Source organism: Stenella coeruleoalba, assembly GCF_951394435.1.
Source record: "Stenella coeruleoalba genome assembly, chromosome: 15".
NCBI lineage: Eukaryota > Metazoa > Chordata > Mammalia > Artiodactyla > Delphinidae > Stenella > Stenella coeruleoalba.
Window position 1 is genome coordinate 28,605,829 of NC_137161.1, and position 27,873 is coordinate 28,633,701.

Genomic DNA, 27,873 nt, shown 5'->3' on the forward strand with positions numbered 1-27,873 from the left:
AAACTTCTGGAAGAAAACATAGGAAAATCTTTGTGTTAGCTAGGCAAGTAGCTCTTAAATACGCCACCAATAGCACAGTCCATAAAGGAACAAATGAACGGATTGAACTACATCAAAATATAAAACTTCTGCACTTCAAGAGTCACTTAAGAGAATGAGAAGACAAGACACAGACTGGGAAAAAAACTTTACAAAGCATATATTTAATAAAAAAGACTTGTATCTGGAATATTTAAAGAACTCTCAAAACTGAACAATAAGAAAACAAACAATCCAATAAAAATTTGGCAAGAGATTTGAAAAGACATGTAACAAGAGAAAATAAACAAATGGCAAATAGTACATGAAAAGATGCTCAAGATCACTTGTCATTAATTTAAAAATTAAATTAAACCCCAATGAGATAATCGCTACACACCTAATGTAATGGCTAAAATTAAAAACACTGACCATGGCAATCATGGTGGGTATGTGGAGGAACGGGAACTCCTATACACTGCTGGAAGGAATGGAAAATGGTATCACCTCACTGAAAACACTTTGATAGTTTCTTAAAACTTAAACGTATGACTCCCATATGATCAAGCTATTCCACTCCTAGGCACTTACCCAAAAGAAAAATAAATAGGGACTTTCCTGGTGGCTCAGTGGTTAAGAATCCGCCTGCCAATGTAAGGGACAGGGGTTCGAACCCTGGTCTGGGAAGATCCCACATGCCACGGAACAAGGAAGCCCACGTACCACAACTACTGAGCCTGCACTCTAGACCACGCGAGCAACAACTACTAAAGCCTGCATGCCTAGAGCCCGTGCTCTGCAACAAGAGAAGCCACCACAGTGAGAAGCCCGTGCACCACAAAGAAGAGTGGCCCCTGCTTGCCGCAGCTAGAGAAAGCCCACATGCAGCAAAGAGGACACAACGCAGCCATAAATAAATAAATAAATTAATTAATTAATTAAAATTTAAAAAAAGAGTAGTGGTACTGATATGTATTTATAAAAAGAAAAAAGAAAAAATATATATGTCCATACAAAGACTTACATGAATGCTCATAGAAGCTTTATTTGTAATAGTCACAAACTGGAAACAACCCAAATGTTCATCAACTTATCAACATACAGATAAGCAAATTGTGATATATCCATACAATGGAGTGCTACTCAGCAACAGAAAGGAATGAACTCAATACACACAATAACATGGATGAATCTCAAAGTACCATGCTGAGTGAAAGGAACTAGACTTAAAAGCAACCAGAGGGACTTCCCTGGTGGCGCAGTGGTTAAGAATCTGCCTACCAATGCAGGGATCATGGGTTCGAGCCCTGGTCCGGGAAGATCCCACATGCTGCGGAGCAAACTAAGCCTGTGCGCCACAACTGCTAAGCCTGTGCTCTAGAGCCTGTGAGCCACAACTGCTGAGCCCACGTGCCACAACTACTGAAGCCCGGGCGACTAGAGCCCGTGCTCCGCAACGAGAGAAGCAATAAGAAGGCAGCGCACCGCAACGAAGAGCAGCTCCCGCTTGCCGCAACTAGAGAAAGCCTGTGTGCAACAACGAAGACCCAACGCAGCCAAAAATAAATAAATAAAATTAATTTATTAAAAAAAAAAAAGCAACCAGACATTAAAAAAAAAAAAATACAAAAAAGTGATTCTGTATATACTGTCAACTGAAAAAAAATGCACAACCTGAAAGTTGAGAGTTATGTTTTATTCGGCGGACTTTCTGAGAACTTAAACCCAGGACACAGCATCTCAGATAACGCTGAGAAAACTGTTCCAAAGAGGCAAGGGGGTTAAGCCAGATATACAGAAGTTTTTACAGCAAAAGACCAGGTAGTCAGAACATCAAAGGATTACTGTTAATAAAAGAAAACCAGACATCTCAAGTTAAGGAATTTAGTGATTTTCTATGTATGGGAAGATGCAAGAGGCTGGGCTCACTGAAATCATTCCTCCTGTGTTTTCTCACCCTGAGTTTCCTCAGGGTGCACGTGAGGGTGGCTGCAGTGGCTGACTGCTAGATGGGCTTGGCAGTCGGCAGCCCCCGTTTGTCTCTATCCTGAGTTCCCTCAGGGCTCACCGTCTGGGCAGCTGTAATGTGATGGCATGATGGCTACAACATCTTTTGTTTACTGAAATGGCAGGCAATGTTTTAGTTCTCATATATAAAGCTCTAGAAAATGCAAACTAATCAATAGTAACTGAAAGCAGGTCAGTGGTTGCCTGGGGATGGTGAAGGGCTGGAGGGAGGACTATGAAATGAGGATGGGAACGCACCAGGAGGTTTTTGGGAGTGATGGATGTGTTCACTATCTTGAATACGGGCATGGTTTCCCGGATGTATTCACATAAACAATTATTAAATTGCACACTTTAAATATGTCAACTATGCCTCAATAAAATTGTTATTTTAAAAAGTTGGGAGACATAAGAGTCAGCTTGAAGGGACCCCCACAGGTCAAACTTGGAACAATTTGAACATCAAAATGAACAATGATGATAATGGCTTTTTAATACATTGAATAGTAATAATAATAAAAGAATCCATAAGTGCGTGGTAATCTTACAAAAAAAGGGAGGGGAGGGAGAGAAAAATTTTCTTTACAGAAGAATGTAGAAAGGGTAATAGAATTAGGAAAATTCCCATATTGCAGCCACCAATGCAATGATTGATTCAGGCAAGGTATCAATAGCTGCTCAAATCACTGTGTGAAAATTTGGGGAAAATTTGCACAGTATACTCACACAGTCTCAAATATCATCATTCATTAAACAGATGAATTGTTTACAAAGGGAAAGATTAACTTTACAATGGAGAGATCTGCTGGAACCACTTTAATCAAATGATCACATTTAACATCACTGATGACAGGACAAACTGGCATGACTCCCTCCTTATATAATGTGCTGGGGAGGACACGACCTCACCTCTGTAGTGTTATTGCCCAAAATGTTCCACCCAAATCTAATCTAATCACGAGGAAACAATCAGATTCGCCCAAATGGAGGGACATTCAACATGACAACGGGGCTGTCTCTTTAAATCTGTCGATGTCATAAAAGGAAAAATAGGTGGTGTGGGTGGTGCAGTGTACACGGTTCATTCTAGGTCAGGCACTAAAGCAAGTGATGTTCCTAATCTTAATGGACTCTGAGATTGAAATAAAGTCCAAATAAAACAGCTATAAAGGACATTATCAAGACATTTGGGGAATTCAGAATATGGGCTATAAGATGATAGACTATATGCTGATTTTATTGCAACAATGTATTGTAACAATTTGAAACATATTGGTTATTTTGGTGTTTGGTGTTTTTGTTGTAGAGAAGAATGCCCTTGTTTCTGGGCGATACATGGGTACGTGCTGAAGTATGATAGCTCTACCTTTATACCTCCATACTCTCTCTCTCTCTCTCTCTCTCTCTCTCCCCCCCCTTCCCTCTCTCTCTCACTCTGTCCTTCCAGGGAGAGAGAGAAGGAAGGGAAGGAGGAAGAGAGAGAAGGACGGGAGGGGGAGAGAGAGAGAGAGAGGGAGTGCATTGTGACAAATACTAACAATTGGTGAGTCTAGCTGAAGGGTATATGGGTGTTCATTGCATGTTTCTTAACTTTTCTGTTGGTGCAAAGTTGGAGTTGGAGTTAAAAGTTGGAGGAGAACGGGTAGGGGTTGCTTGGCAAGCTGTCTTAGGACTCAGACCTTTGCCCACCAGGCAGTACCGGGCGCTTCTTTCTCTTCTCAGCAGCCACAGCCCTGCCTGGCCTGTCCGGCCAGGGCCACTGGGGGCAGGGCGCTTGTCCCCTCCTGCCCAGTTCCTCTTGCTCCTGGAGCCCCTGGGGGAGCTCAGAATAAAGCGTGGGCAAATCTCGGGGGAGGGGGCAGGTGTGGAGAAGCAGCCCAGGGACTTCGGACGTCCCCTCCAGCCCCTGCCACAGCCTCAAGTGGTGAGAGGCCACCAGCTCTGCTCGTAGATAGGAAACTGTGTGCCTTCAGCCCGGCTCACCCTCAGAAATCCTGTGTGCCAACTCAAGTCCTACCGTGGCACACAGGCCCTGGGTCTGCCGCTGTCCCCTCCCTGCCCATCTTCTCTCCTCCTGGCCTCACCCATGCTGCTCCAGCCCCACCAGCGTCTGTGCTGTTTTGAGGACACACATCAGGGCTGTGCCCCTCTCAGGGCTTTGTACTTGTTGCTCTCTGGAAATGCCCTCCCCACCCCTGTGCCAGCTCCCAGTGCCCTCCCTCCCCTCCTGTCATCCTCCTCCTTGCTGGCTTTGTCTTGTCTTTGTCCTGAGCGCACCTCACCATGTCACCTGCCATCCATCTGTCGTGTATTTTGCCCTCCTGTCCTACAAGAATGCCACTTCCCCAGGGCAGTCGGCTTGTCTGTTCCTTCACTGCTGTATTCCCAGCACCTAGAAGGGTGCCTGCGACATAGTAGGTGCTCAATAAAGACTTCTGGAGTGGACTTCCCTGGTGGCGCAGTGGTTGGGAATCCGCCTGACAATGTAGGGGACACGGGTTCGAACCCTGGTCTGGGAAGATCCCACATGCCGCGGAGCAACTAAGCCCGTGCACCACAACTACTGAGCCTGTGCTCTAGAGCCCGCAAGCCACAGCTGAAGCCCGCGCGCTTGAGGGCCCGTGCTCTGCAGCAAGAGAAGCCACCGCAATGAGAAGCCTGTGCACTGCAATGAAGAGTAGCCCCCACTCGCCACAACTAGAGAAAGTCTGTGCACAGCAATGAAGACCCAACGCAGCCAAAAATAAATAAATAAATAACAGCTTTATAAAAGAAAGAAAGAAGGGGGCTTCCCTGGTGGCGCAGTGGTTGAGAGTCCGCCTACCGATGCAGGGGACACGGGTCCGTGCCCCGGTCCGGGAATATCCCACATGCCGTGGAGCGGCTGGGCCCGTGAGCCATGGCCACTGAGCCTGCGTGTCCGGAGACTGTGCTCCGCAACGGAAGAGGCCACAACAGTGAGAGGCCCGCGTACCACAAAAAAGAAAGAAAGAAAGGAAAAGACAGATTGCATTTTAAAAAAAGAGAGAGAAACTTCTGGGGTGACTGACGCCAAAGCCAGTCCCTGCTTCCCTCTGGACAGTGGTGTGTGTGTATGTGCATGCATGTACATGTGTGTTAGGCGGGCAGGGGTGGTGAGACCCATCTCCTGGGTGTAGGCAGAGTTCTCAGAGGGTTGGGTGGGTGCCACCTGCAGCATCAACAAATTACATAATCTGGCACCCGGCAGGGTGAGAGGGGCAGGCAGGGCCTTTATTATGTGTTTGCCCAGAGAAGCTTCCCCAGCCACATCCTGAGCTGCCAACCCTTCAGCTTTGTGCTCCCTAATCGCCCCGACAGGCCCCACAGCCCATTCACCGTGCCCACTGGCCCTGAAAGGAGGCTGCACGGATGCCCAGGGCCTGGGAGGAGCTGGGGTGCTGGTATGTCCCGGACGCTGTTGCCCGAGGCCCTTTCCCCGAACGGGCAGTGGGGACCCTGAGAGGCTGCCTGTCCCCCTGCCCACACACACCTGGGCTGCAGGTGCTCACTTGAGACTCTGCCTTCTGCTCCCTGACCTTTCCTGTGCTGGGACTCATGGCCTGAACTGCCAGGAGAGGCACAGCCTAGGCCCCAGGCCTCCACTGCCCACAGCGTGACCCAGGCAGGGCAGGGGCTCTGCCAGCCTCAGCGTCCTCTTCTGCCCCCAGGGAGTGGTACTGGTGACTGACCTTACAGCACCATGCACGCACGTCAGGGGCCGGGCTCCCTCTCACAGTCATGGAGCGAGGGTCACGGTCACGGAGGGGTCTCTCTGAGCCAGGCCCACGCAGGCCGCTGGGGACCCAGAATCATCAGCGCATCCCGCCCGCTTCTGCCTTCTTGGCACTTAGAGCCCAGTGCAGGGAGACAGATATACATAAACAAACACAAGTATGCAGCAGGCAGTTGAGTGCTGGGAAGGAGAGAAATCAGGGCAATGGGACGGAGGGGTCAGGGTGGCAGGGCAGGTTCCCTGAAGAGGTGCTGTTTGAGCAGAGGCCTGGCTGGAGTGAGGGGTGAGACAGGCGGTGGCTTGGGAGAGGAAGCAAGCGCCAAGGCCCCGAGTGGGGGGCTGGATGAGTGGGAGGCCGGTGCTGCAGCAGCCACAGGCCCAGGGTACAAGCAATGCCCTCCCTCACCCACCCTCTTCTTCCCACCCCCAAGGGCGAGGAGAGTGTCGCCCTCAGCACTTGCCAGGTAATAGCTTACTTGCTCCCTTGTGCATCTGCTCTATGAGGCAGACACTCCCACTGTACAGATGAGAAAACCAAGGCACAAAGAATGAAGTGACTTGCCTAAAGTCAGCCAGCTGGTAAGTGGCAGAGCCGGGGTTTGAACCCAGGCAGTCCTGCTCCAGAGCCTAAGCCTACCCTTGGCTGCAGTCAGGACTGAGGGAGGCTGAGGCCACAGAAAGTGCTTGATAGACATCGCTCGCTCATCCTTGCCTCTGTACAGGGTACTGCCACCTGGAATGGCTTGTTAGGACACTGTTGTCCCTGACTCTGTGATTTACTCTTATTGTGCCCATTTTACAGATGAGGAAACCAAGGTCAAGAGCTGTTAAGTCATTAGCCAATTTCAAACGATTGGAAAGAGGTAGAACAGGGATTGGACTTGGGTCTGTCTGATGCCAGAGCTCATGCAGAGCCAGAAGACCAGTAAGTGTGCAGAGAGGGAGGGGGAGGGGGAAGGGGGCAGGAAACCCCAGGGGGCAGCGGACCAGGCAGGGGGAGGGGAAACCAAATCCAAGGCTTATTTTACAATTTGGGGTTTTCTTCTGGATGGTAAAAGCAGTTCATTGTTGAGGGGACCACTGCGTTCCGCCACCTGAAACATCAATAGCTGAGATAATTGAGGGCCTCTGTCTGACCACTCGGTCCCTGAAAAGAATTTTCAGGTAGGTTTCAGCTGGGAGAGCTGGGTTCTACTTAGAATGTAAAATGCGTGTGTGAAGTGTTTTCTCTGAAGTGGGAATAGGTAATTGATTTTTTAAAGAAGGCGAATTTTCTGGGCCCTGGAAAGCGCTCTCAGGTCCTTTTTGTATTTTCCTGTGCATAAAGACAGTTATCCCAGGTCAGCTCTCCACACAGGAAATGAGACTCGCTAATTTTTTTTTTTTTTTTTTTTTTTTGCGGTATGCAGGCCTCTCACTGTTGTGGCCTCTCCCGTTGCAGAACACAGGCTCCGGACGCGCAGGCTTAGCGGCCATGGCTCACGGGCCCAGCCGCTCCGCGGCATGTGGGATCTTCCCGGACCGGGGCACGAACCCATGTGCCCTGCATTGGCAGGCGGACTCTCAATCACTGTGCCACCAGGGAAGCCCGTTAATTTTACACAACAAGTGTTTCACTATGGCTTTTCCTTATTGCAAGGAGGATTATCGTATCAGCTTGTTTCACATCAGAGAGAAAAATCAGGCTCTGCTTTAACCAGTGGATCGAGGCGAGAGATTCCAGGCGGTTGGGAAATCCTTGCTCTGCCTCTACCCAGGGCTGCTAGGCGTTACTCTCCCTCTCTGTGCCTCGGTTTCCTTGTCTGGACAATGGTGATCATCACCACTAACAATCGCTGCCGGCAGTGGATGGTAAGAATGGCCACACGGTGCCCCTCCCTCTGTCCGTGCTCTTTGGTGGTTCCCCTTCACCCTGACTCCGGGCATGGCCACGTGACTTGCTATGGCCAACGGGACAGTTGCAAATGCAACACAAGCAGAGGTTTCAAAGCACGTGCTGCTCTTTGAGGCTCTGAGGCCACCCGTTGAAGAGCCTGAGCTAGCCTGCTGGAGTAGACAGAGCCCAGCTATCCCAGCTGAGGTCCCAGACCAACCAACCCGTCAATGGCCAGACAGGTGATGAAGGCCATCCTAGACCATCTAGCTCTGAGGAGCTGGTTCAGATCAGAACTCTCCAGTAGACCCACAGGATTGTGAGAAATAAATACTTGTTTTAATCCACTAAATTTGGGGGGACTGTCTTGCTCCACAACAGCAGCGAACTGATATATCACCTCTTGGTCTTGTATGTGTTAGGTTCTTTGGTACTTGGGTAAAAAGGGAATTTATTGAGAGATTATTGGAGATCACAGAATTGCAGTGAAACCTGGAAAACCAGGCTTGGAATCAGGCAGGAACCAGAATAGTAGCTACCAGACTGTCAGGGCCCTGCCTGTGGGAGGGGCCATTCCACCAAAGCCTTCGTCCTTGCATCATCTGCTCAGAAGTCAAAGGCCCTATACACGGTCACATGTCCCACCTCGGCTGTACCATGAAGCAGGGAAGAAGCAGGGCCTGAGGAAAAGACACCCACAGGGCAATGAGAAAGTGTGAAACCTTCGGAGACAGCCTATCTGAGCTCAAATCCCAGGCTGCTGCGTCCAAGCAAATTAATCTTTGAGCCTGTTTTGGCCCCGTGTAAATGCGCTGGGAGCTGCCTCAGTGTTCTGGGTTTACTGCAAACATAAAATAAAGTGATATGTGCAAACCACTTAGGACAGAACCTGGCATTCAGGGAGCACTCAATAAATGCTGGTTGGTATTATTTTTACTATATTCTGCAGAGGGAGGGGAGAACTACAGAAATTATCTTACGTGATTTGTCAAATCACGAGGATTCCACACAATGTGGGAAAGGTAATTCCCGCAAAGGAAATCGGGGTTCTGCTAGGAAGGAGAGGATGGATACTGGGTGACCCCAAATGACAAATGTCCCAGCTTGGGGTGTTGTGAAGACTTGGCTTCATCATTTCTGGGACTGAACCGAGCATTGTACAGGGAGATGGACCTCGTCCCTGCCCCCCAGGGCGCACCTTCTGGTTGTGGGGAGGCTGGCACTGAACAAGTGATTCGATAAATAACATGAGGATTCCTGAGGACACCAAATACCAAGACGAACGGGAAAGAAATGAACAGGGTGCTGCTTAGGTAACGTGATGGGGTAAAAGAAAATGTTCATGTGCTGGTGTAAAGAGAGTACTTAGCGTCTTAGCTGCTGCCTGGTATATACAAAGCCTCTCTGTATTCCATCCGTGTCGTTTCCCATCCCCTGCCCCTGGGAAGCTCCTGGCTAGGGACTCAGGAATCCTGGCTCCTGGTCCTCGCTGTGCTCCTCAGGCAAGCCCCTTCCCCTCTGTGAGCCTTGCTTTTCACATTGATGGGATTAAGGTGCTGAATCAGTCAGCAGTTTTTCAAAAATTTTAGCCTTCCTGTGTTCCTGTGAGACCCAAATAAAATGGATGAAAGTGGGAGAGGAGTTCGACTTGTGAGTCAGCTTCTCTGTCACCTCCCCTCTGAGGCCCCGAGACACTTCTGCAGACACCTGAGGTGCCTAGCAGTCCCACCTGCAAACCACAAGGTACATAAATAATGTCTTGGAGCAGACAGGGGCAGCAGGAATCCTCGCTTTGCTCTTGCTGTGTGATCTTGGGTTGGTCACTTGACATCTCTGAACCATCTGCATCATCTCTCCAGTGGGGATGGAATTTAGGAGATAGATCTGTGTTCTAGAGCCCACACTCCACCACTGACTTGCTCTGTGTCTTGGTGAGCTCCTTCCCTTCGCTGGGCCCCAAACATGATGGGACTCCTGACTCCCCAGCCCCCCACCTGGATTTGCCTGTCAAGGAGCATGGCAAATTAAGGAGTCCTCAGAGCACAGCCTGCCCCCTCCTCCCTCCCAGGCTTGATGGAGGAGGGAAATCTAGGAGGACACTGGCAGCCCCACAGCCCAGAAATAACAGGACAGCTGGTGGGCAGCTGAGCCCCGGACACAGGGTCTGAGCTGAGGCCTGTTGCCTGGCAACAGGCACCATCACACACCGTGGGTGGCCACGGGTTCCAGTGGTGGCCCATGTCACCGGCCCAGACCACACCACCATCCCTGAAGCCTGGGTAAGCCTGGAGAGCAGGGCTGGAGCAGAGGAGGATGGAGGGATTGGCCCCATGAGGTCTGAGCTGGTCAGACAGGCCAGGGAGCCAGACAGAGAGGCCCCAGGCAGAAATAGGCCTTTCAAATGCGAAGTGGCCTCTGACACAGCTGCTCCCACTTAGAGAGCTTCCTGAGGCAGGACCTTTCCCTGTGGCCCTCCTAGAAGTACACAGGTGCTACTGTGTAGTTACTATCATCCTTAATCCTGAGGAGAACCAGCAAATGGTGATCGTCCTCCCCTCTGCACAGGTGAGGAAACTGAGACTCAGCCTGGCCCAGTGTGCGACCCAGGATCAGGTGGTGGGTCGGCAGGCGGCCCCCCTCGACTGTGGCCTGAAGAGACAGAGTGGAGGGGTTGGAGGTCGTGGGTAGGTTTCAGAGTGAGTTTGGTGGGAGAGGAGGAAGATGAGGTGGAGAGAGATGGTGCTTGTGGGCCTCATGCCTCCCAGGTCCCGGAGATATAAGGTCTAGGGTGCAACTGCGGCGGAGGGGAAGGTCCCCAGAGGTGAAGTGGTCAAGGCCCTGAACTCCCTGGGGTGGGAGGAGCCCACGTGGCACCTGGGCGGTGGCTCTGGCAGGCAGTCCCCTCCGTGGACACCCTCAGGTCATGAACCTAGAAGCACTGAGCCTCTGGGCGCCGAGCTTTCTTCAGACCCCACCTCACCCCTTCCGTGGCCAGCCCAGCTTGGGTCTCTAGGGACTGCTTCAGCGTAGGGGACACAGACCAGGCAGTACACGTGGCACAGGCCCCAGGCCAGGCTTCCACAACTCTGCTCGCTGTCTGTGTGACCCTCCAGAGATGAAGCCACCCTCAATTGCTGTGTGACAAACTACCCCACAACCTGAAACAGCAGCACTTCTCGTGTGCCTGAAAGTGCAATCTGGCAGGGCCGGCAGAGACCACTCATCTCTGCTCCTGTTGGCTTTAGCCTGGTGCTCGGGGGCTGGGGCTCGAGTCTCCCGAAGGCTTCTTCACGCCGGGCTGGGTGGTAGCTGCTGGCTGTGGCCTGAGTGGCTCTCCATGGGGCCTCGCTTCCAAGAGGAAGAGTCCCGGGAGAGTCTGTCTCTCTGTCTCCAAAGCCCATTGCTACCCCACCACCCCGGGAAGGATTGAATGTGCGGGTAACAAAGCATAGGGCGGAGGAGAGGCAGCTGCCTGGAGCTGACAGGTCCCCGCACAGGATCCAAGCAAACTGAGTCCCTGAAGCCTGGGTAAGCCTGGAGGGCAGGGCCGGAGCACAGGAGGCGGGGGCGGGGGTGGGGGGGTGGGGACTCGGCCCCAGGAGGTCTGAGCTGGTCAGGCCAGGGAGCCAGACAGAGAGGCCCCAGGCAGAAACAGGCCTTTCAAACACAGCTGCTCCCACTTAGAAGCTGAGCCGTTCAGGCCGAGAGCCCAGGAGTGCCCTTGATTCCTCCTCTCGCCCACCGTCAAGCGGCCTCCACAGTGCGGGGGTCCACATCAGTCCCCCAGCTCCATGGTCACACTGGGGTGCAGCCACCATCAGCTCTTGCCTGGACCCTTGCAGGAAGCGCCTCACTGTCTACCCTGCCCAGTTCCCAGTCATTTTCCACTCAGCAGCCAGAGAATTTTTTAAACTGTAAACCAACATCACATCACTCCCTGTTTAAAAAGTCTGAGGACTTCTTAGAATAAGATTTAAGCTCTTCAAACCTAGGCTCCTACAGGTGTCGCCATCGACCTTTTGCCCTCTTCACTCGCTCCGTCTGGAATGAGCTGCCGCATCTTTGCTTGTCTGATTCCTTCTAGTCCTTCTGGACTCAGCTTCAGTGTCACCTCCTTGGAGAGGTGCTCTCCGCCCACCTGGGCTAAATGAGTCCTGACCCCCACCTGAGGTCATCTTTCCCACCCTGTGACGTCACTGGTTTGTTGGCTTGCTTTTTTCTTTGTCTTCCCTCTACCTAGCCCTGGCTTCATGAGGGCAGGGACCACATTCGTCATGCTCACTGCTGTGTCCTAAGCATCTGAGCAGGGCTTGGGGAAGAGTGGACGCTTAATAAACACTTGTGAATGAGCGACAGAGTTGAATGAATAAATGCACTCATGACACACATATTCTCAGTTAGGGCACTCAGTCGCATGCTCAGACCCTCTCCCACACTTGCAAACATATGCCCTCATCCACGCCTGGCTTACATGTTCAGAAGCTCCCAGACGCATCCTGCCCAGAAACTCGGAGAGCCTCGGGTACCTGCAGCCAGGGACGCTGCCGCCCCCTCCTGGCCCAATCTAGGAAGTGCAGCCAGGTTCAGGACGCCGACCTGAGGCTCACCCTAACTCCTTCCTTGCAGGTACCGGGGACTCCTGCCAGCCCCCTCCCAGGTGGGGTCTCGCTATCATTTCTGGGCTTTCCCTCCCTACCCGGGCCTTTGGCCCCAGGCCTGAACCTCAAAATGTTCTCACCAGGTGTGCAGAAGGAAGGCGGGAAGGAGAAGTGGGAAACAGTGTGGCTCAGGGAAGTCAGCTCACCGCTTCACCTCTCCAAGCCAGATTTCAGGATCATCGTCAGAGGCCTGGTATGGTAGGGTGCAGTCAGCCTTTGTACTTCATACGTTCATAATCAGATGTGAAAGGCTTTGAACGAAGCCCTGGGTTTTATCCTGTGTTCATAGGGAGCCACCACAAGTTTTTGAGCAAGGAAGGGGCAGGATCTAGAAAATAGACCAGACCATGTGAGTCCATTTGTTCATTTATCCATTCATCCAACAGCCTATGGGAATCCAGCAGCGACAAGACGGAGGTGATGGTGGCCTTCACGGAGCCTGGTCTGGGGTGACATGTGTAGGAGGGGGATTTGGACTCAGAGGGGCATCACCCCAGTCCTAGGCATGGTGAGTCCTGGGGTGAGAAGAGACTCAGATTAGAGCCCCAGCTCCTGCCCAGGTAGCCCTGTGGGCAGAGCAGAGAGGAGGGTCTGCTCAGCCACTGATTAGTGCAGCCCCGGGCACAGGGCCAAGCTGGGTGCTGCTCAGCCCCTTTCCAGCCTGCCTGATTCAAGATCCACATCTGTTGATTTTTTCCAGTCCAATCAAATAGATGCAAATCTCATGCAAATATATGCAAGAGGTCCTAATTCAAGGTATGTTAAATAAATGTATTATGGTCTGCCTGCTGCAATTATAGTTAAAGTCAGCATTCAGGATGTGACCGACATGAAATGATGAGCTGATTTTAGTATCAGGCAGCATAATCACATGGGAGACAAGATGAGGCAGAGGCCCAGAGACCCAGACATGCCATGTGGGGAAAGGCACACACAGGCAGGTGTTTGCAGAAGATTCACTGTGCTCAGGAGGTAAGAAAAGAGGAAGGGACAAATTTCATTTCTCACCCGGGTTTAAAGCTTCCGTCCTTCCTTTGAAGGAACATGGAAGAGGAGTTAGACATCCTGGGCACTCATCCCTAACTGGGCTGCCTGGTAGCTCTGTAATTTCCAACTAGTCCCTTCCCCAATCTGTTTTCTCATCTGTATAATGGGTACAATGACAAGGAAGCATGAAGGAGACTATGGCAGGTGTCTCAGGTTAGGTCCCCAGAGGTTGACCCTGAGACAAGGATTCCAGTGAGAGTAAAGATTCCATATAATAGAAGATGACATGATATGATATACTATAATTACTGTGAAGCATTCCCAGGAAAGCTGGTAGAGGATGGAAAATCAAGAGAGAGGATGAACAGAAGTCAAGCAATGATGTGTCATCTCAAAGTCCCACTTTGGACTGATCTGGCAACAGTGTTCTGGAGATACTGTAGATGGCATCTCAGAGGTGTCACATTTGGCGGGCAAAGGAGCTGGGGTATTTATACCCCTGTACTCATCAGTGATTAGAGGAAGTAACTTCCTCTCAGGCATACATACATCTCCAGGCACTTCCTTCTCCATAAACGCAGGCCAAGAGCAGTCCTCTGAAAGACATGGGTGCCGGCTGCTAGGAGTGAAATCACACTGGGAGCTGGCACCCAAGGGATCGTCTGCTATAGGAGGGAAGTGCTCTGGAAACTGTGAAGTGCTGTACCAGGTCCTCATTCCCGGCTCTCATCTGAGCCACTGATCACCCTCTCTTCTCACTTCTGGGCAAGTGAGAGCAACAATCCATGTGAATTGCCATGAAGGTAGGAGGACTTGAGAAATGCGAACAGTGGTGATGAGACTGTGTGGAAGCAGCCACCTCATACGCTGCTGGTGGGAGTGTAAACTGGCGTAACTGCTGTAGAGGGCTGTGTCGCAGGATCCATCAAAATTACAAATACACAAATCCTTCAACCCAGCAATTTTATTTCTAGGATGTTTTCCAGTGTATATCCTCACACACACATGAAACAACATATCCACAAGTTCATCTATTGCAGCTCTATTTGTAATACCAAAGAAATTTAAATAACCTTATTATGCATACCCATATAATGGAATATCCTGCCAAAAAACAAACAAGAGAATGAACAAGTCCTCTCTATACTTTTACTGGATGATCCCCAAGCCCCATAGTTAGCTATATAAAAAAAACAAGATAGGGCTTCCCTGGTGGCGCAGTGGTTGAGAATCTGCCTGCCAATGCAGGGGACACGGGTTCGAGCCTTGGTCTGGGAAGATCCCATGTGCCGTGGAGCAACTAGGCCCATGAGCCACAACTACTGAGCCTGCGCATCTAGAGCTTGTGCTCCGCAACAAGAGAGGCCGCGATAGTGAGAGGCCCGTGCACCGCGATGAAGAGTGGCCCCCACTTGCTGCAACTAGAGAAAGCCCTTGCACAGAAACGAAGACCCAGCACGGCCATAAATAAATAAATAAATAAATAAATAAATAAAAATCAGGATAAAGAACTCTCTGTATATTTATTTAATAAACTCTTGTATAGCCAAGTATTGTTATATGTGTTTTTAAAATATGAATTCACCTAGTCTTCCCAAGAATTCTGTGAGATGGGAGTTATTATAATACCCATTTTGCAGATGAGGAAACTGAGAAACCGAGAGGTTAAGTAACTTGACCAAGGTCATGAAACGAGTAAATGGCGCAGCCAGGATTTGAAGGGTGGAGGAGCCAAAGAATCTGTGCTTTTTATCACTATGTTATATTTCTTCTCTGTAGCTGGAGATTACTCCTAACCAATCATTAGAACTCTGTTTTCCTAAGCAGTGATTGGTTTGAGAAGGGCACATGCCACACTTCTGGCCAATAAGATGTGAGAGGATGTCTGGCGGGGGTGGTGGGGGGATGTTGGGGGGAACACTTCTAGGAAAGGTTTTCTTATTAATTAAAAGAGATGTCCAGGGAGTTCCCTGGTGGCCTAGTGATTAGGATTCTGGGCTTTCACTGCCATGGCCCGGGTTCAATCCCTGGTGGGGGAACTGAGATTCCAGAAGCCGCACAGTGCAGCCAAAAAAAAAAGACTGTCCAGAGAACATAGTCTCCGCTCTTCCTGATGTTTGCGTTGTGAAGTTGTCAATGGAAGCGCCACCTAGCGACCGGGAGGGGCCAAGCCTGAAGACAGGCCTATGCACTGATGGAGGGCTGGATCCTTACAAAGCCATCAAGCCACTGAAATAGCCTGCCCTGGGCCTCCTGCTTTGTGATATAGGAGGCATCTTTACTGCTTCATGTTGTCAAACTTGAGCAGCAGTAACATCGCAGTTAAATCACAGATGGCTGGACCGCACCCCTGGTGTTTCTGATTCAGTAGGCAAAGCCAAAAATTTACATTTCTGTACACGTTCCCAGTGATGCAGACGCTGGCTGGTCTGAGGACCACACTTTGAGAACCACTGTTTAAAGCATTTTGAGTTAAGGTTTCTGTTCCATGAAGCCAAAAGCATCTTGAGGCATCCTGTGACATGGAGCTGTGTGCCTCCCAAATCCTCTGGGTCAGGGAGGCAACACGGGTGATGCAAGGAGCACCAGACAGAAGTCAGGAGCCTGGGAGGCTTCATCCCTCCCTTGTGAAGACCCTTCTCCGCAGGGCCTTTTTCCCCATCTATATAATGGGAAAGAGGTTGGATGAGATTATGGCTAACCTTCGGTCTGGCTTTGACACTCTCTGTTCCAGGATTCACTGGAACGAGCAGTCTGATCCTGGGGACCCAGGTGGTATCAAGCCAGGCCCCTCCGTTGTCTATCAGCTCCTCTCTCCCTCTCGCCAGGGCCTCTGCGGCTCCCACAGCATCAGGTGCTGGGAGGCAGAGGCAGTGCCACGGTCATGTTTAACGTTACAGTTCCCGGCAGAAAGCTCATTTGGAGCCTGTGTTTGAGCTGGGAGGAGAGGCCGGAGCCAAGTCTCTCCCCACAGGGGTTCCATCTCCCCCGCTTGAGCTGGGGTGCGTCACCAGCCAGCATCTGAGGGGTGCGATGCCCAGGCCTGTGGGAGCCACTCCCGAGGGACTCTCACTTTGAAGGTGTTGGGTGAACACAGACTTTGGCGCAATTTCTCCCTCCATAGCAATCAGTCACTGAGAACTGGCTTCTAACTCCCAAATGTCGTTCAGATCTGCCAGGTTCTCCCTGTCTCTCTAGCCTGGGTCCTTGGAAGCAGCTCTAACTGGGCTCTCTGCCTCTGGTCTTGCCCCAAGCCCTCCTGCCCCACAATGAACCCCTCTGGATAAAGTCTACAGCCCTGAGCATGGAACACCCGCACGGCCCTTCACATCTGGCGCCCACCACCTTCTCTGGCATCCCTGCGCCCTCTACACTCCAACTGGACCAAAGTACTACAGTTTCCAGAATGTTCTAGGCTCTCTGAGCCTGGAACATGTGCTTTGCATTCCCCCAGCCCACCGTGCAGCCTCTCAGGACTCAGGGTGGACCCCACAGCAGCAAGTACCAGATGTGTGATTTGCTGGGCCTGGTGCAAAATAAAAGCATGGGGGCCCTGTTCAAAATGTATTAAGAATTTCAAGATGCAACAGCAAAGCATTAAACCAAGTTTGCAGCCCTGCTAAGCTAGGGCCCCGTGTGACTGTACATGTTGCAGACCCCTGAAGCCCACCCTGCTCTAGGCTGTCACCCCAGTGTCTGCACCCAGGGTCTCCTCTGTGCTCCGCAGCCCTCTGTGTGTCCTGGTCTTGGTAATGACCACCAGCAGTGATTGTCTATTTTTCTCCTCCCACTAGACTGTGAGTACCAGGGGGCAGGACTTGCATCTATCTTGTTCCCCAAATGTCCCAGCTGCCTGGTGCAGAGCTTGGCAGTAGGCACTCCTTAAAGATCTGTTGAATTGTCAGTCAACGCATAAACAATCTGTTCAAATATTTTTGCAGAGCCTCTGATGTGCCAGGCACGCTTCTAGGTGCGGGGGCTGAATCCCTGAGTCAAACAGAGACCCTTGCTCTTGTAGAGTTTATGTTCTAGCAATTGAGACACACCTTAACTGTCTTAGGTTGGTCCAGGCAGGAGCAGACCCCGAGGCTAGGATCTGAGTGCTAACGGGGTGTTTGAGAGGAACAGGAAGCACCCGGAGGGGACGGGGAAGTGAAACAGGAAAGGGAGAGAAGCCACACAAGGAAGTGAAACAGCAGGTGACTGTGAGCACAGGGGTTCGCCTCCACGGGGACTCTGAGAAGTCTCCCACCCGAGGGGCGAGAAAGATGGGGAGACTGGTCCACTACCTCCCATTCTCCAGCATCACCTGGATGCCCTGGCCCGGCCCAAGTGCAGCCTGAGCTGCGCCTGCTGGAGGGGATCTTCAGGCAGAGTCCTGGGTGTTGCAGCCACTGGCAGGGAGTGGGCTGGGTGAGCAGTGAGGGAGACGGGCAGGCTGGACATGCAATAAACAATGACCGCAACAGATAAGTAAATGTGTTATAGGTGAGACATAGCGGTGAGTGGAGCAGAGTAAGGGGGCGGGTGTGCATGTGGGGAGGGGCTGCAGAGCCCACTGGATCTGGAACTGAACCCCCCACACCGTCAGCCTACTCTCAGCCTCAGCAGCAGCTGGTGTCCCCACCTACCCTCCCCCTCCCCAACGCCATAGTGTTTTTCTTTTAGCCCTTAATGTGGCCCATATATTGCAATTTCATAGGCACCAATGGCATGAGAGACAAGGACGTAAATTGCTAGAGACTTTTTTTTTAAATTAGTTTATTAGTTATATTTGGTTGCATTGGATCTTCGTTGCTGTGCGTGGGCTTCCTCTAGTTGTGGTGAGTGGGGGCTACTCTTCGTGGCAGTGCGCAGACTTCTCATTGCGGTGACATCTCTTGTTGCTGAGCACAGGCTCTAGGCCGTGCGGGCTTCAGTAGTTGCAGCGCGTGGGCTCAGCAGTTGTGGCTCGCAGGCTCTAGAGCACAGGCTCAGTAGTTGTGGCACACGGGCTTAGTTGCTCCATGGCATGTGGGATCGTCCCGGACCAGGGCTCAAACCCGTGTCCCCTGCATTGGCAGGCAGGTTCTTAACCACTGTGCCACTTTAATTCGCCCTCTGACAATCCCCACACTGGCCTGATGGCCTGGAGAGCCCGTCTCCCCTCCTGCTGGGCCTGACAGCCTGGAGCAGAGGTTAGCTGGCTCCCACCTTCTGGGAAGAGCTGCTAATGAAAGGAGGGAAAGGAGGCACTGGCCCAGCTCCTGGCAGTGGTATGGCTTCCAGGAGCTGCAAGGGAAGGGAACTGAGGCCAGTGCATGGGCAGGGCAGCAGTCAGCCTCCACAGAGCACACCCCCGGCTGGCAGCACTGCGAAATCACATTTGTTTAATTTTGCTTTGACTTGCCTCCCTCAGCAGAAACAGGACTTTGAAGTCCAGGGCCAGACAGGGTTTAATTTGCTTGTAGGAGGGGCTGGGTCACCAATTCCCTTGTGAGCCAGCCCCTTGGCCCCTCCCACTGCCCCCCACAATAATTCATGGAAGAACTATGAGCCCTGGCATGGAGAGCACATAACTCACATTCCCAGTTGTCTTCAAAGTTTGTTCACATCTATGATCTCATTTGCCTCCACACAACCTCATGGATTTGGCAGAAGTACGATTTCCTCTTTCAGAAGGAGGGCAGTGGACACTGACACAGGTTAAGACAAGGCAACGAAGCTGGTCTAGAACCTAATTCCTGAGCTTTGACCCAGTGCCTTGTCTGTCACAGCAGGCTGCGTCCACCTTCCGTGAGCCTCTGGTGAGGCTGAGATCTTGGGGAAGCATTTTTTAAACGTTTTTTAAGAACTGAAATATAACATAGATTAAAAAACAAACACAAATCAGTGCACAGCTCAGTGAATTTCACAAAATTTCACTGTAGATTCAATATCCAGTTCAAGAAACAGAACATTTCCCCAGAAGCTCCAAACTTTGGTGTCACCACCAAGTCACAATCCCTGGGAAAATCTTTTACCTTCAGCTTGACTTTTAGTGGCCACTTTACCCTCAGGGCAAGAATTTCCATTCTTGAGGGGAAAACCCCACCGTTTCCAGAAAGACATAGTTTAATGATATAAGAACACTGGGCTGGGGTCTGGAGATCGGGGTTCTAGGACTTGGGCTGTGCCACTTCTCTTGCCTGGACCTCAGTTTCCCCATCTGGACAACGTGGTGATTTCCTCAGGAACTGGACCTGAAACCCCTCTCTGTGAGCCTGAAGTTGTCGGCACCCTTGACTTTAGGTTCTCTATAGGACACAAGCTCTCTGCGGCAGCTGGCAGCTGAGAGTCATACTGACCCCTAGTAACTGGCCCGTGGGGCTCAGGCTCAGCACATGTGTGTCCCCTTTGGTGGTTGCTAATAAAAACCCACAATGGGAGCGGCTTGTGTTTAGGACGTAAGCTGAGAATGCCATTTAATCGCCAATACCTGCTAACTTTTACCGCATGCTTGCTGTACCCTAGCAACTCCACCAAGCGCTTTACACGCTTGCAGATCTCATCTCATCTCCCAACAGTTCAATGAGTAGATATTCTTCTTCCCTCTAATACATAAGCTAGGGGTCCTTTTGGCTGCAAGAAAAAGACTGCCCTTTTAGAAAAGGAAATCTCCCTATAACATATAGTCAAGACTGAGGAAGGCAGTTCTGCATTGTGGAGCATCTCACAGGTGTTTTCTATGACCAGATTTTTCTGTCTTTCTGTCCAATCATCCTTGTCTGTTCCAGTCAATTACAAATGGTCCCATGGAGAGATGAGTCTATTTTCCCAACTTCTGAATCTGGGCCAGCCTCTTACTGTCTTTGATCAATAGAATGCAATGGAAGTAAGGATGTGAAAATTCTAAGCCTAGGCCCCGGGAGACCTTGATGTAAGCCATCCCTGCTGAGCCCAGCCCAAATTTCTGACCCCCAGAATCCTGAGCAAATAAATGATTACTGTGTTAAGCCACTACAGTTGGGGATTTTTTTTAATTGGCAAAAACTGATACAGCTGTGTTGGCTTTTTGTCCTTAGGTTTGTCATTACTTGCATGGTTATAAAATAGCTGCTGTAGCTTTATAAAACCAAAGTCAAGACAGGAGGAAGGGGATGGATCAAAAAGGGACCATTTTCTCAAAATGTTCTTTTCTTTTTTCTGGGACAAAAATCTTACTAAGAGCCTTCATGCTTCCCAGTAACCTCATTAGAACCTGGTCTTTCGTTCATTCCTCACCAGTCATTTGCTAAGGGACACAGCACCATGATAAATATTACCACTCATGTGGTGGCAGGTCCTGCCCTCAGGGAGCTTACAGTCTCAGTAAAGTGAACTTATAATACAAGGCAGCTAGCAAATGCAGATGTAAAGCCCAGATGATTAAGGCTGCAGGAGCTCAGAGGAGCAGAAGCTCCATGAGTAATCCAGGAAAGCTTCCTGGAAGAGGCACCTCCAGGGTATGGACCTGAGAGATTATGTGCTGGTCAGTTTCAGAGAACAGAATTACTCTTGCCAATTTGTGCGGAAAGGAGTCTACACCAGAGTAGTAAGTGGCTTACAGAATTTGTGGAAGAACTGAGAAACAACCTCTAGGCTCACCTTCTGGAAGTGATTCCCAAAGTCATGCTGCAGAACTGGGCCACCAAGCAAGTTACTGTCCCTACCACAATGAGGAAGCTGCCTGCAGAAGTGAGAAACAGGGCTTCTCTGGTGGTGGAGTGGTTAAGAATCCACCTGCCAATGCAGGAGACACGGGTTCGAGCCCTGATCCAGGAAGATCCCACATGCCACAGAGCAACTAAGCCCGTGCGCCACAACTACTGAACCTGCGCTCTAGAGACCGCGAGCCACAACTACTGAGCCCGTGTGCCACAACTACTGAAGCCCGTGCACTTAGAGCCCGTGCTCCCAACAAGAGAAGCCACCACAATGAGAATCCTGTGCCCCACAACGAAGAGTAGCCCCCGCTTGCCGCAACCAGAGAAAAGCCCGCGTGCAGCAATGAAGACCCAACGCAGCCACTTATTAAAAAAAAAAAAGTGAGAAACAGTTGTTCTGCTTGCTGGCTCCAGAACCATATTGCCTTCGCTGTGACCCACGTGGGCAAAGTAAATGCCTGTGTCCTGCCCCCCTCCCCACCTCACTCAGTTCTACATTTAAGTCTTGCACAAGTGCATCTGATGGGTCAGATGAAATTACATCCAAATCTCTAGCTGCACAAGAGTCTGAGACATGTGTTCCTAGCTTTCCATTCGCTGCAGTAGAGAAAGTCACACTGGAAGTAGGTTCAGCTAGATATTGTTAGAATTCACCCGCACAACTACTTGAGGTAGAATATTCTTTGTGGGAAGTTTTACGTTAACAAACTCAATGTCTTTAACAGCTATAGAGCTACTCATATCTTCTGTTCCATCTTGTGTCAGTTTTGTTATTTTTGTTCATTTTGGAATTCTCTCATTCCATCTAAATTGTTAAATTTGTTAGCTAGTCTAGATTATAATCAAACCAATCCACTGTGTCCACTACACATGAATAAACATTGCTCTCTTCAGAATTGGGAGATGCTGGATGGCTTTCACATGTTTGTACTGGAACTAATTCAGCTGCTTAGATGTTGACGAGGTATGGAGGGGTAAGGGGACACACCAGAAGCCTCTCTGTGGCCAGTCCAGCTCCTTAGGTGGGGATGAAAGGTCCCATGTCTGTCCATCCACAACTACAGAAGTAAAAATGTCTGATGTGTTGGAGAGAGGGGAGGAGAGGGGTTTAGTGTTTCTTGAGTACAGAGGACAGTTTTGGGAATGCCTTGCCTAACTTTCTGTGGAGACCGTTCACCCAAACCATAGGGTATGACACAGGCTGTCATGTTTAAGCAATGTGACCCCAGCCCACCCCAGCCCCCATAGCTGATTGGACCAGGGGTAGACTCTTGATCCTGGCTGAACCAGTCTCTTTCCTGGAAATATAGATTTGGGACCAAGAGTTTAGTTTGGGCTGATCTCTTGAATGGAGGAGCTCTAAAAACATTATGGTTCTTGGTGGCCGTGGCAGAGAAGGACAAGTATAGCAGAGATGCAGCGAGTAACATGGGGAGAAAGTTTCTTGGAGGCCTGGGTCCCAAATCTGTGCCATGCCTTTGTCCTTGGAGCTCCAGGAGAAAGGTTTCTATCCTGTAATTATTTTCCCTTAAGCAAACTTGCAGGCGGAGCAGCGTTGCTGTTATTTACAACCAACAATCCTAACTATTGTAACTGGGTTAGAGAAGACTGAGGGTTGGAACTCAGAGACATATTGGCCCCCAAACCACCCTCATCATCTTCCTTAATTCAGCTAATTAGAACAAAGTGGTATGAGGATCATGGCAGAGAGAGGAGAAATATTTGTTGAAGTATATATAGTGTGTGTATATAATATATATGCAAATTAATGTGTTATTTTTCATGCTCATTGCATATAAGCAAAAAGGTGAAAACCCTTTGTAATCTCACCCTGAGTAGGTATATGCATAGAGAACACCACGACAAAGAGGGGCATGGTAAACTTTTATGATTAGCTGAGCTTTGCCGTAAGTATCAGCAAAGAGAACCTCGTGAGTGATGTAGACTAGGGTAAGCCGTTCCTTTCTCAAGGTGGTCAGGACAAAATAGTTTCAAACCAGTGTATTCTGGTCTAGTCTCACCCGATCCCCATCAACTGCTGAAATTCAGGAATTAATTGAGCCCTCTACCACCCACAACTAAAGTTGGGCATGTAGCAAAACAAAATTGTATTCACGTTTGGCATCAGAACTTCTTCTGTGGGGAGTAGGAGTGGGGAAGATACCTTGGGAAATAACTAAGGGTAGAAAGTGAGGGCTTAAGTGTTGGCAGGGTCAGGGCACCAATGAGGAAAAGTCAAACTGCCCTGCCTGAGATGTGTGCTTTTTCCCAGGAGGGGGGTTGGAAAGGAGAGAGAAGAAAGTGGAGGAGGGAAGGGGATTTGCTGCAGAGACAGTTGGGCCTGAGCTGTGGAGGGCAAAAGGCCTGGAGGAAGCCCCTGTCGCTAGGAGACCGATTGGAGTTCAAGAACATTGTTGGGTACCGAAATGCAACCTTGCTTACAGAATGCTGTACAGTGCAACTCCTCTCCATCACTCCCACAGTTTATTAAAGTCTGCTCTTTTAACAGGTTCTTTGTGTGGATTGGTTTTCTTTCCTTTGGCAGGGGATGGTGGTGATGGTATAGAGGATTGAGCAGTATGGGAACATTTGAAGGCACCCATGTTGAAGCAGAGATAACACTTGGGGAAGCAGGAGTTCGAAGCCAGAATTGACATTGAGGGTGTCAATCATACTCCTACCCCACCCTGGAAATTCACAGATACCTTAAGGAAATCTTTAACAAGGCTAGGAGCCAAGGGTTCTAGCAAATCTTACTAAGATCTCAAGAGGTAGGGAGGCCCAGCCAATACAGGTTTTAAATAAAACATTAAAAATTGCAACTACAAGCACCATCCCCCAAACACAATAGCAGTAGCACCTGAAGGTTGAGGTAGCCATACCCAGGAAGATTGTGTACCCAGACCCATGGCTTGGATCACAACTGGTCTTAGCCAATCTCAACAGTCCTGTTCCCCACTTTCCCAGCTAAGGGTGGCCTCATGCCACAGTTCTGATGAATGAGACCTATGCAAAATTCTGCTGACTTGGGTGTAGGGTGGATTTGGGGGTTCTAAAGCTTTTGCTTTCTTCTTCTGCCTTGAACACAGACACGATGGTTGGTGTAATGGCCACCATTTTGTTACCATGAGGGAAAGGTCAAGAAAATCACAAAGATATGTGTCCTGACACAGCTGAGCTGCTGAACCAAAACCAACAGCCACCTATCTCTGGTCTCATATATTAGAACAATAAATCTCTATTGGATTATAGCCTTCAGAGCCAAATTGTCTGTTTCTTGCACTAAACACATTTCTAAATGGGTACAGAGGTGGCTGAAGGAAACTGCCCCCCAAATGACTTGATTTTACTCATGTTTGAGAATTAAAGACAAATTCAGAGGACAATTTAATCAGATGCCTGGAACCAACAGGCTCAGCTCCAGCCCTGGTGAGAACAGAGAAGAACTGCCAAATCTCATTATCGAAGGCACAGAACAGCCCTCCAGTGAAGCATCAAAGTTAATAGTGTATCTCAAACTCATCCACAAGCAAAGCCAAGGCAGCAAATGAAGCCAGTGATGGATGCTGCCATATCAGCTGTTTGCTTGCTATGGTTTTAGTCCCTTCATCATCAACAACTTCAGGATCCCGCTAGAGAAATGGATGATCAAACAGGAGAACTGGGAAAGGGTTTGCCACTTCTAGCTTGAGGGAATAAGAGCAGGCATTCGTGCGCAAGAAAAATCAATCAAGAGTAGGCAGCTATAGCCACTATTTTATTTATGAGAAAGCAGACAGGATGAGAGTTTCAAGGGCTTTGGATATAAACTAATTGATTTATTCATCAAGTATTTATTAAGTACCTATGGTGTACCAGTTCCCATGCTCCTTGTCAGCAAGATACTCTTGAGTGTAGCGGAGTCAATAAACCAAGCATACAAATAACTACAACATAAAACAAAGGGATCTTGGTAGAGGAGCAAAATGTGTTGGAGTCCTGGGAAGTGAGGTAACTTTGTATCCAGTGGACGGGAGGAAGAGATTCAGTTCAGCTGCAAAATTGCTATTGGGGGTACCTATGACATGAGCATATAAAAATAAAAGGAAAAGGAACAGATTTATCCATGATGCAGGGGCTCTGTTCCTGATTGGTCCCCAGCAAATAGAACATGTTAAATGAGCATATTTCTTAGTCACCTACAGAGTTTGAGAGGCACTATGCTGGGCACTTTTGGTATCTGGGTAAAGAGGTTACTGCCATTTTTTCAAAAGGGGACTGACATCCAGAAAAGAGAGGTATTGTCCATGGGTGCTATGTCAGGGTTTGAATCCAGATATATCCGAATCCAAATCCAGGCTCAATACACAACATTACACTGACTCCTTTTACTCATCAGGACACCTTCAGAGAATCCAACTGAATCAAACTGCCCTGCCTGAGATGTGTGCAGAAAAGGGGATTTACAGAACCATGTAACCAAAGAGTTTACTGTGGGTTCAGGTAAGAGTTGCTCCAGCAGTTCAAATGAACTCACCAAAGGCCTAATTTCTTTTGATCTCACAGTGCTGTGTTGTTTAGCTTTTCCTCTGGCTCCACAATTGCCCCATCACAAAAATAGGTCCAGGTTCTCCTCTGTACACCATGGTCCCATTGTTCTGTACTTCATATCATCTACACTATTGACTAAAGGAAGAGAGAAGATATACCCTGGTAGCCCTTGTAGAAAGGAGAGAAAACCAACTTCACCTTTCCAGGAATTCTGGCAAACATTTTCTCGCATGTCATTGGCTCTGGTGGGTCATGTGCCTACTCCCAAAAATATCAGTGTGTGTTCCCTGAGGATGACTTTTATAAACAGAAAAGACTATTTTTGGTTACTTTAAAATTTGCATTTAGTATTAAATATATTAAGGTTAGAAATTAAAAACCTAGTTCTTTAAACTGTGAAGTTCAACTTATAAATCTTTATTCTACCTCTAGATCTAGCAGACTTTAATCATCAATTTTAGGGGGCCTTTGCAATTAACTTAAACATATCAAACTGCACTATTAAATTTAATATAGTTGATTTTATTTTTGAGTACTTTCATTATCTAATAAATAAAACTTAAATATATAAGTAATACTTGCAATATGGTGACTTTTAAGGCTTCTTACATGTTTCAAATCAGTTTACAAACTTAATAAAATCACTTACACTGGTGGCGCAGTGGTTAAGAATCCACCTGCCAATGCAGGGGACACAGGTTTGAGCCCTGGTCCCGGAAGGTCCCACATGCCATGGAGCAACTAAGCCTGCCAGCCACAACTACTGAGCCCACATGCCACAACTACTGAAGTCTGCACGCCTAGAGCCCGTTCTCCGCAACAAGAGAAGTCACCGCAATGAGAAGCCCGCACACCGCAAAGGAGAGTAGCCCCTGCTTGCTGCAACTAGAGAAAGTCCATGCAAAGTAACGAAGACCCACCACAGCCAAAAGTAAATTAATTTAAAAAATATCACACTTTTTAATATAAAATCATAAATCTAAATCAATTACTCAATTACATTTTTAATTGGAATCATAAATTGATCTCTTGTACACTCCAATATGCCAAATAATTTTAAACATTACTAGTACTTTAAAAATACCAAATATACATAAATATTCCTGAACCAAACACACAAAAAGTATTCAATGTGAGTATGGTTTACTTCATTATTTCTATTAACAATGTTAAAACTTCTTGGGGTTAAAAGACACTTCCCCGCTTAGGAAACATGGCCTTCTAAGCAAGGCAGATCCCTGTCTCAGGGTAAAGGGTATAGATGGACTTGCAAAGATTGAGCTGAGGTCTAAACACCCATCAGGCCATCCATCAGGCCTGAGCTGCTGATGGAATGTGCTGAAACCTACTTAGAGTTGCCATAATAGAGATTCCATAATTTCTAGAGAGGTTGTGGTAGAGTAGTAATGATGGGGGAGAAGAGGAGGGCTTCAGTCATGTAGGATATTTTGGGCCATCATAGGACTTTGGCTCTCTAAGGGGAAACCCTTACATAGTTCTGAGCAGAGAAGTGGTAGTCTCCTTATTTTAATGGTGAACCTGAGACCCAGTTGTTGCCAATGAGTTGTGAGAGGAAATCTGCCCGAGGGCTTCTGGGAAAGGTTTCCTTGACCTTAAAAGAAAGCATGAGAAAGAACCACCCCCCCACACACACACATACACACACATTTTTATTTTCTTCTAGACATTGTCCCATGAAAATGTGATGCCTGGAGCCATGGCAATTATCTTGTGATGATTAAGAAGCTACCTACCTGAAGGGGGCTTCCCTGGTGGCGCAATGGTTGAGGGTCCGCCTGCCGATGCAGGGGACGCGGGTTCGTGCCCCGGTCCGGGAAGATCCCACATGCCGCGGAGCGGCTAGGCCCGTGAGCCATGGCCGCTGAGCCTGCGCGTCCGGAGCCTGTGCTCCACAACGGGAGAGGCCACAGCAGTGAGAGGCCCGCGTACCGCAAAAAAAAAAAAAAAAAAAAATAGAAGCTACCTGAAAACAATCTGACTCTAAACATGGCAAAGGTGAAACTTCTTTTTTTAACAGCTTTCTTGAGATATAATTCGCATACCACACAATTGGCTCTTTTAAATTCAGTGGTTTTAAATATATTCACAGAGTTGTGCAATCATCCCCTCAAATAATTTGGGACTTTTTACCACCACAAATGTAAACCCTTTACCCATTAGCACTCTTAATTTCTTCATACCACTTTTCATTTCCTCTCAACCTCCTCAATTCTAACCAAGCATTAAATTACTTTCTGTCTCTATAGATTTGCCTTTTCTGGACATTTTGTATAAATGGAATCATATAATATGTGGTCTTTTGTGACTGGCTTCTTTTACTTAGCATGTTTTCAAGGCTCATACATGTTGGAACCTGCGTCA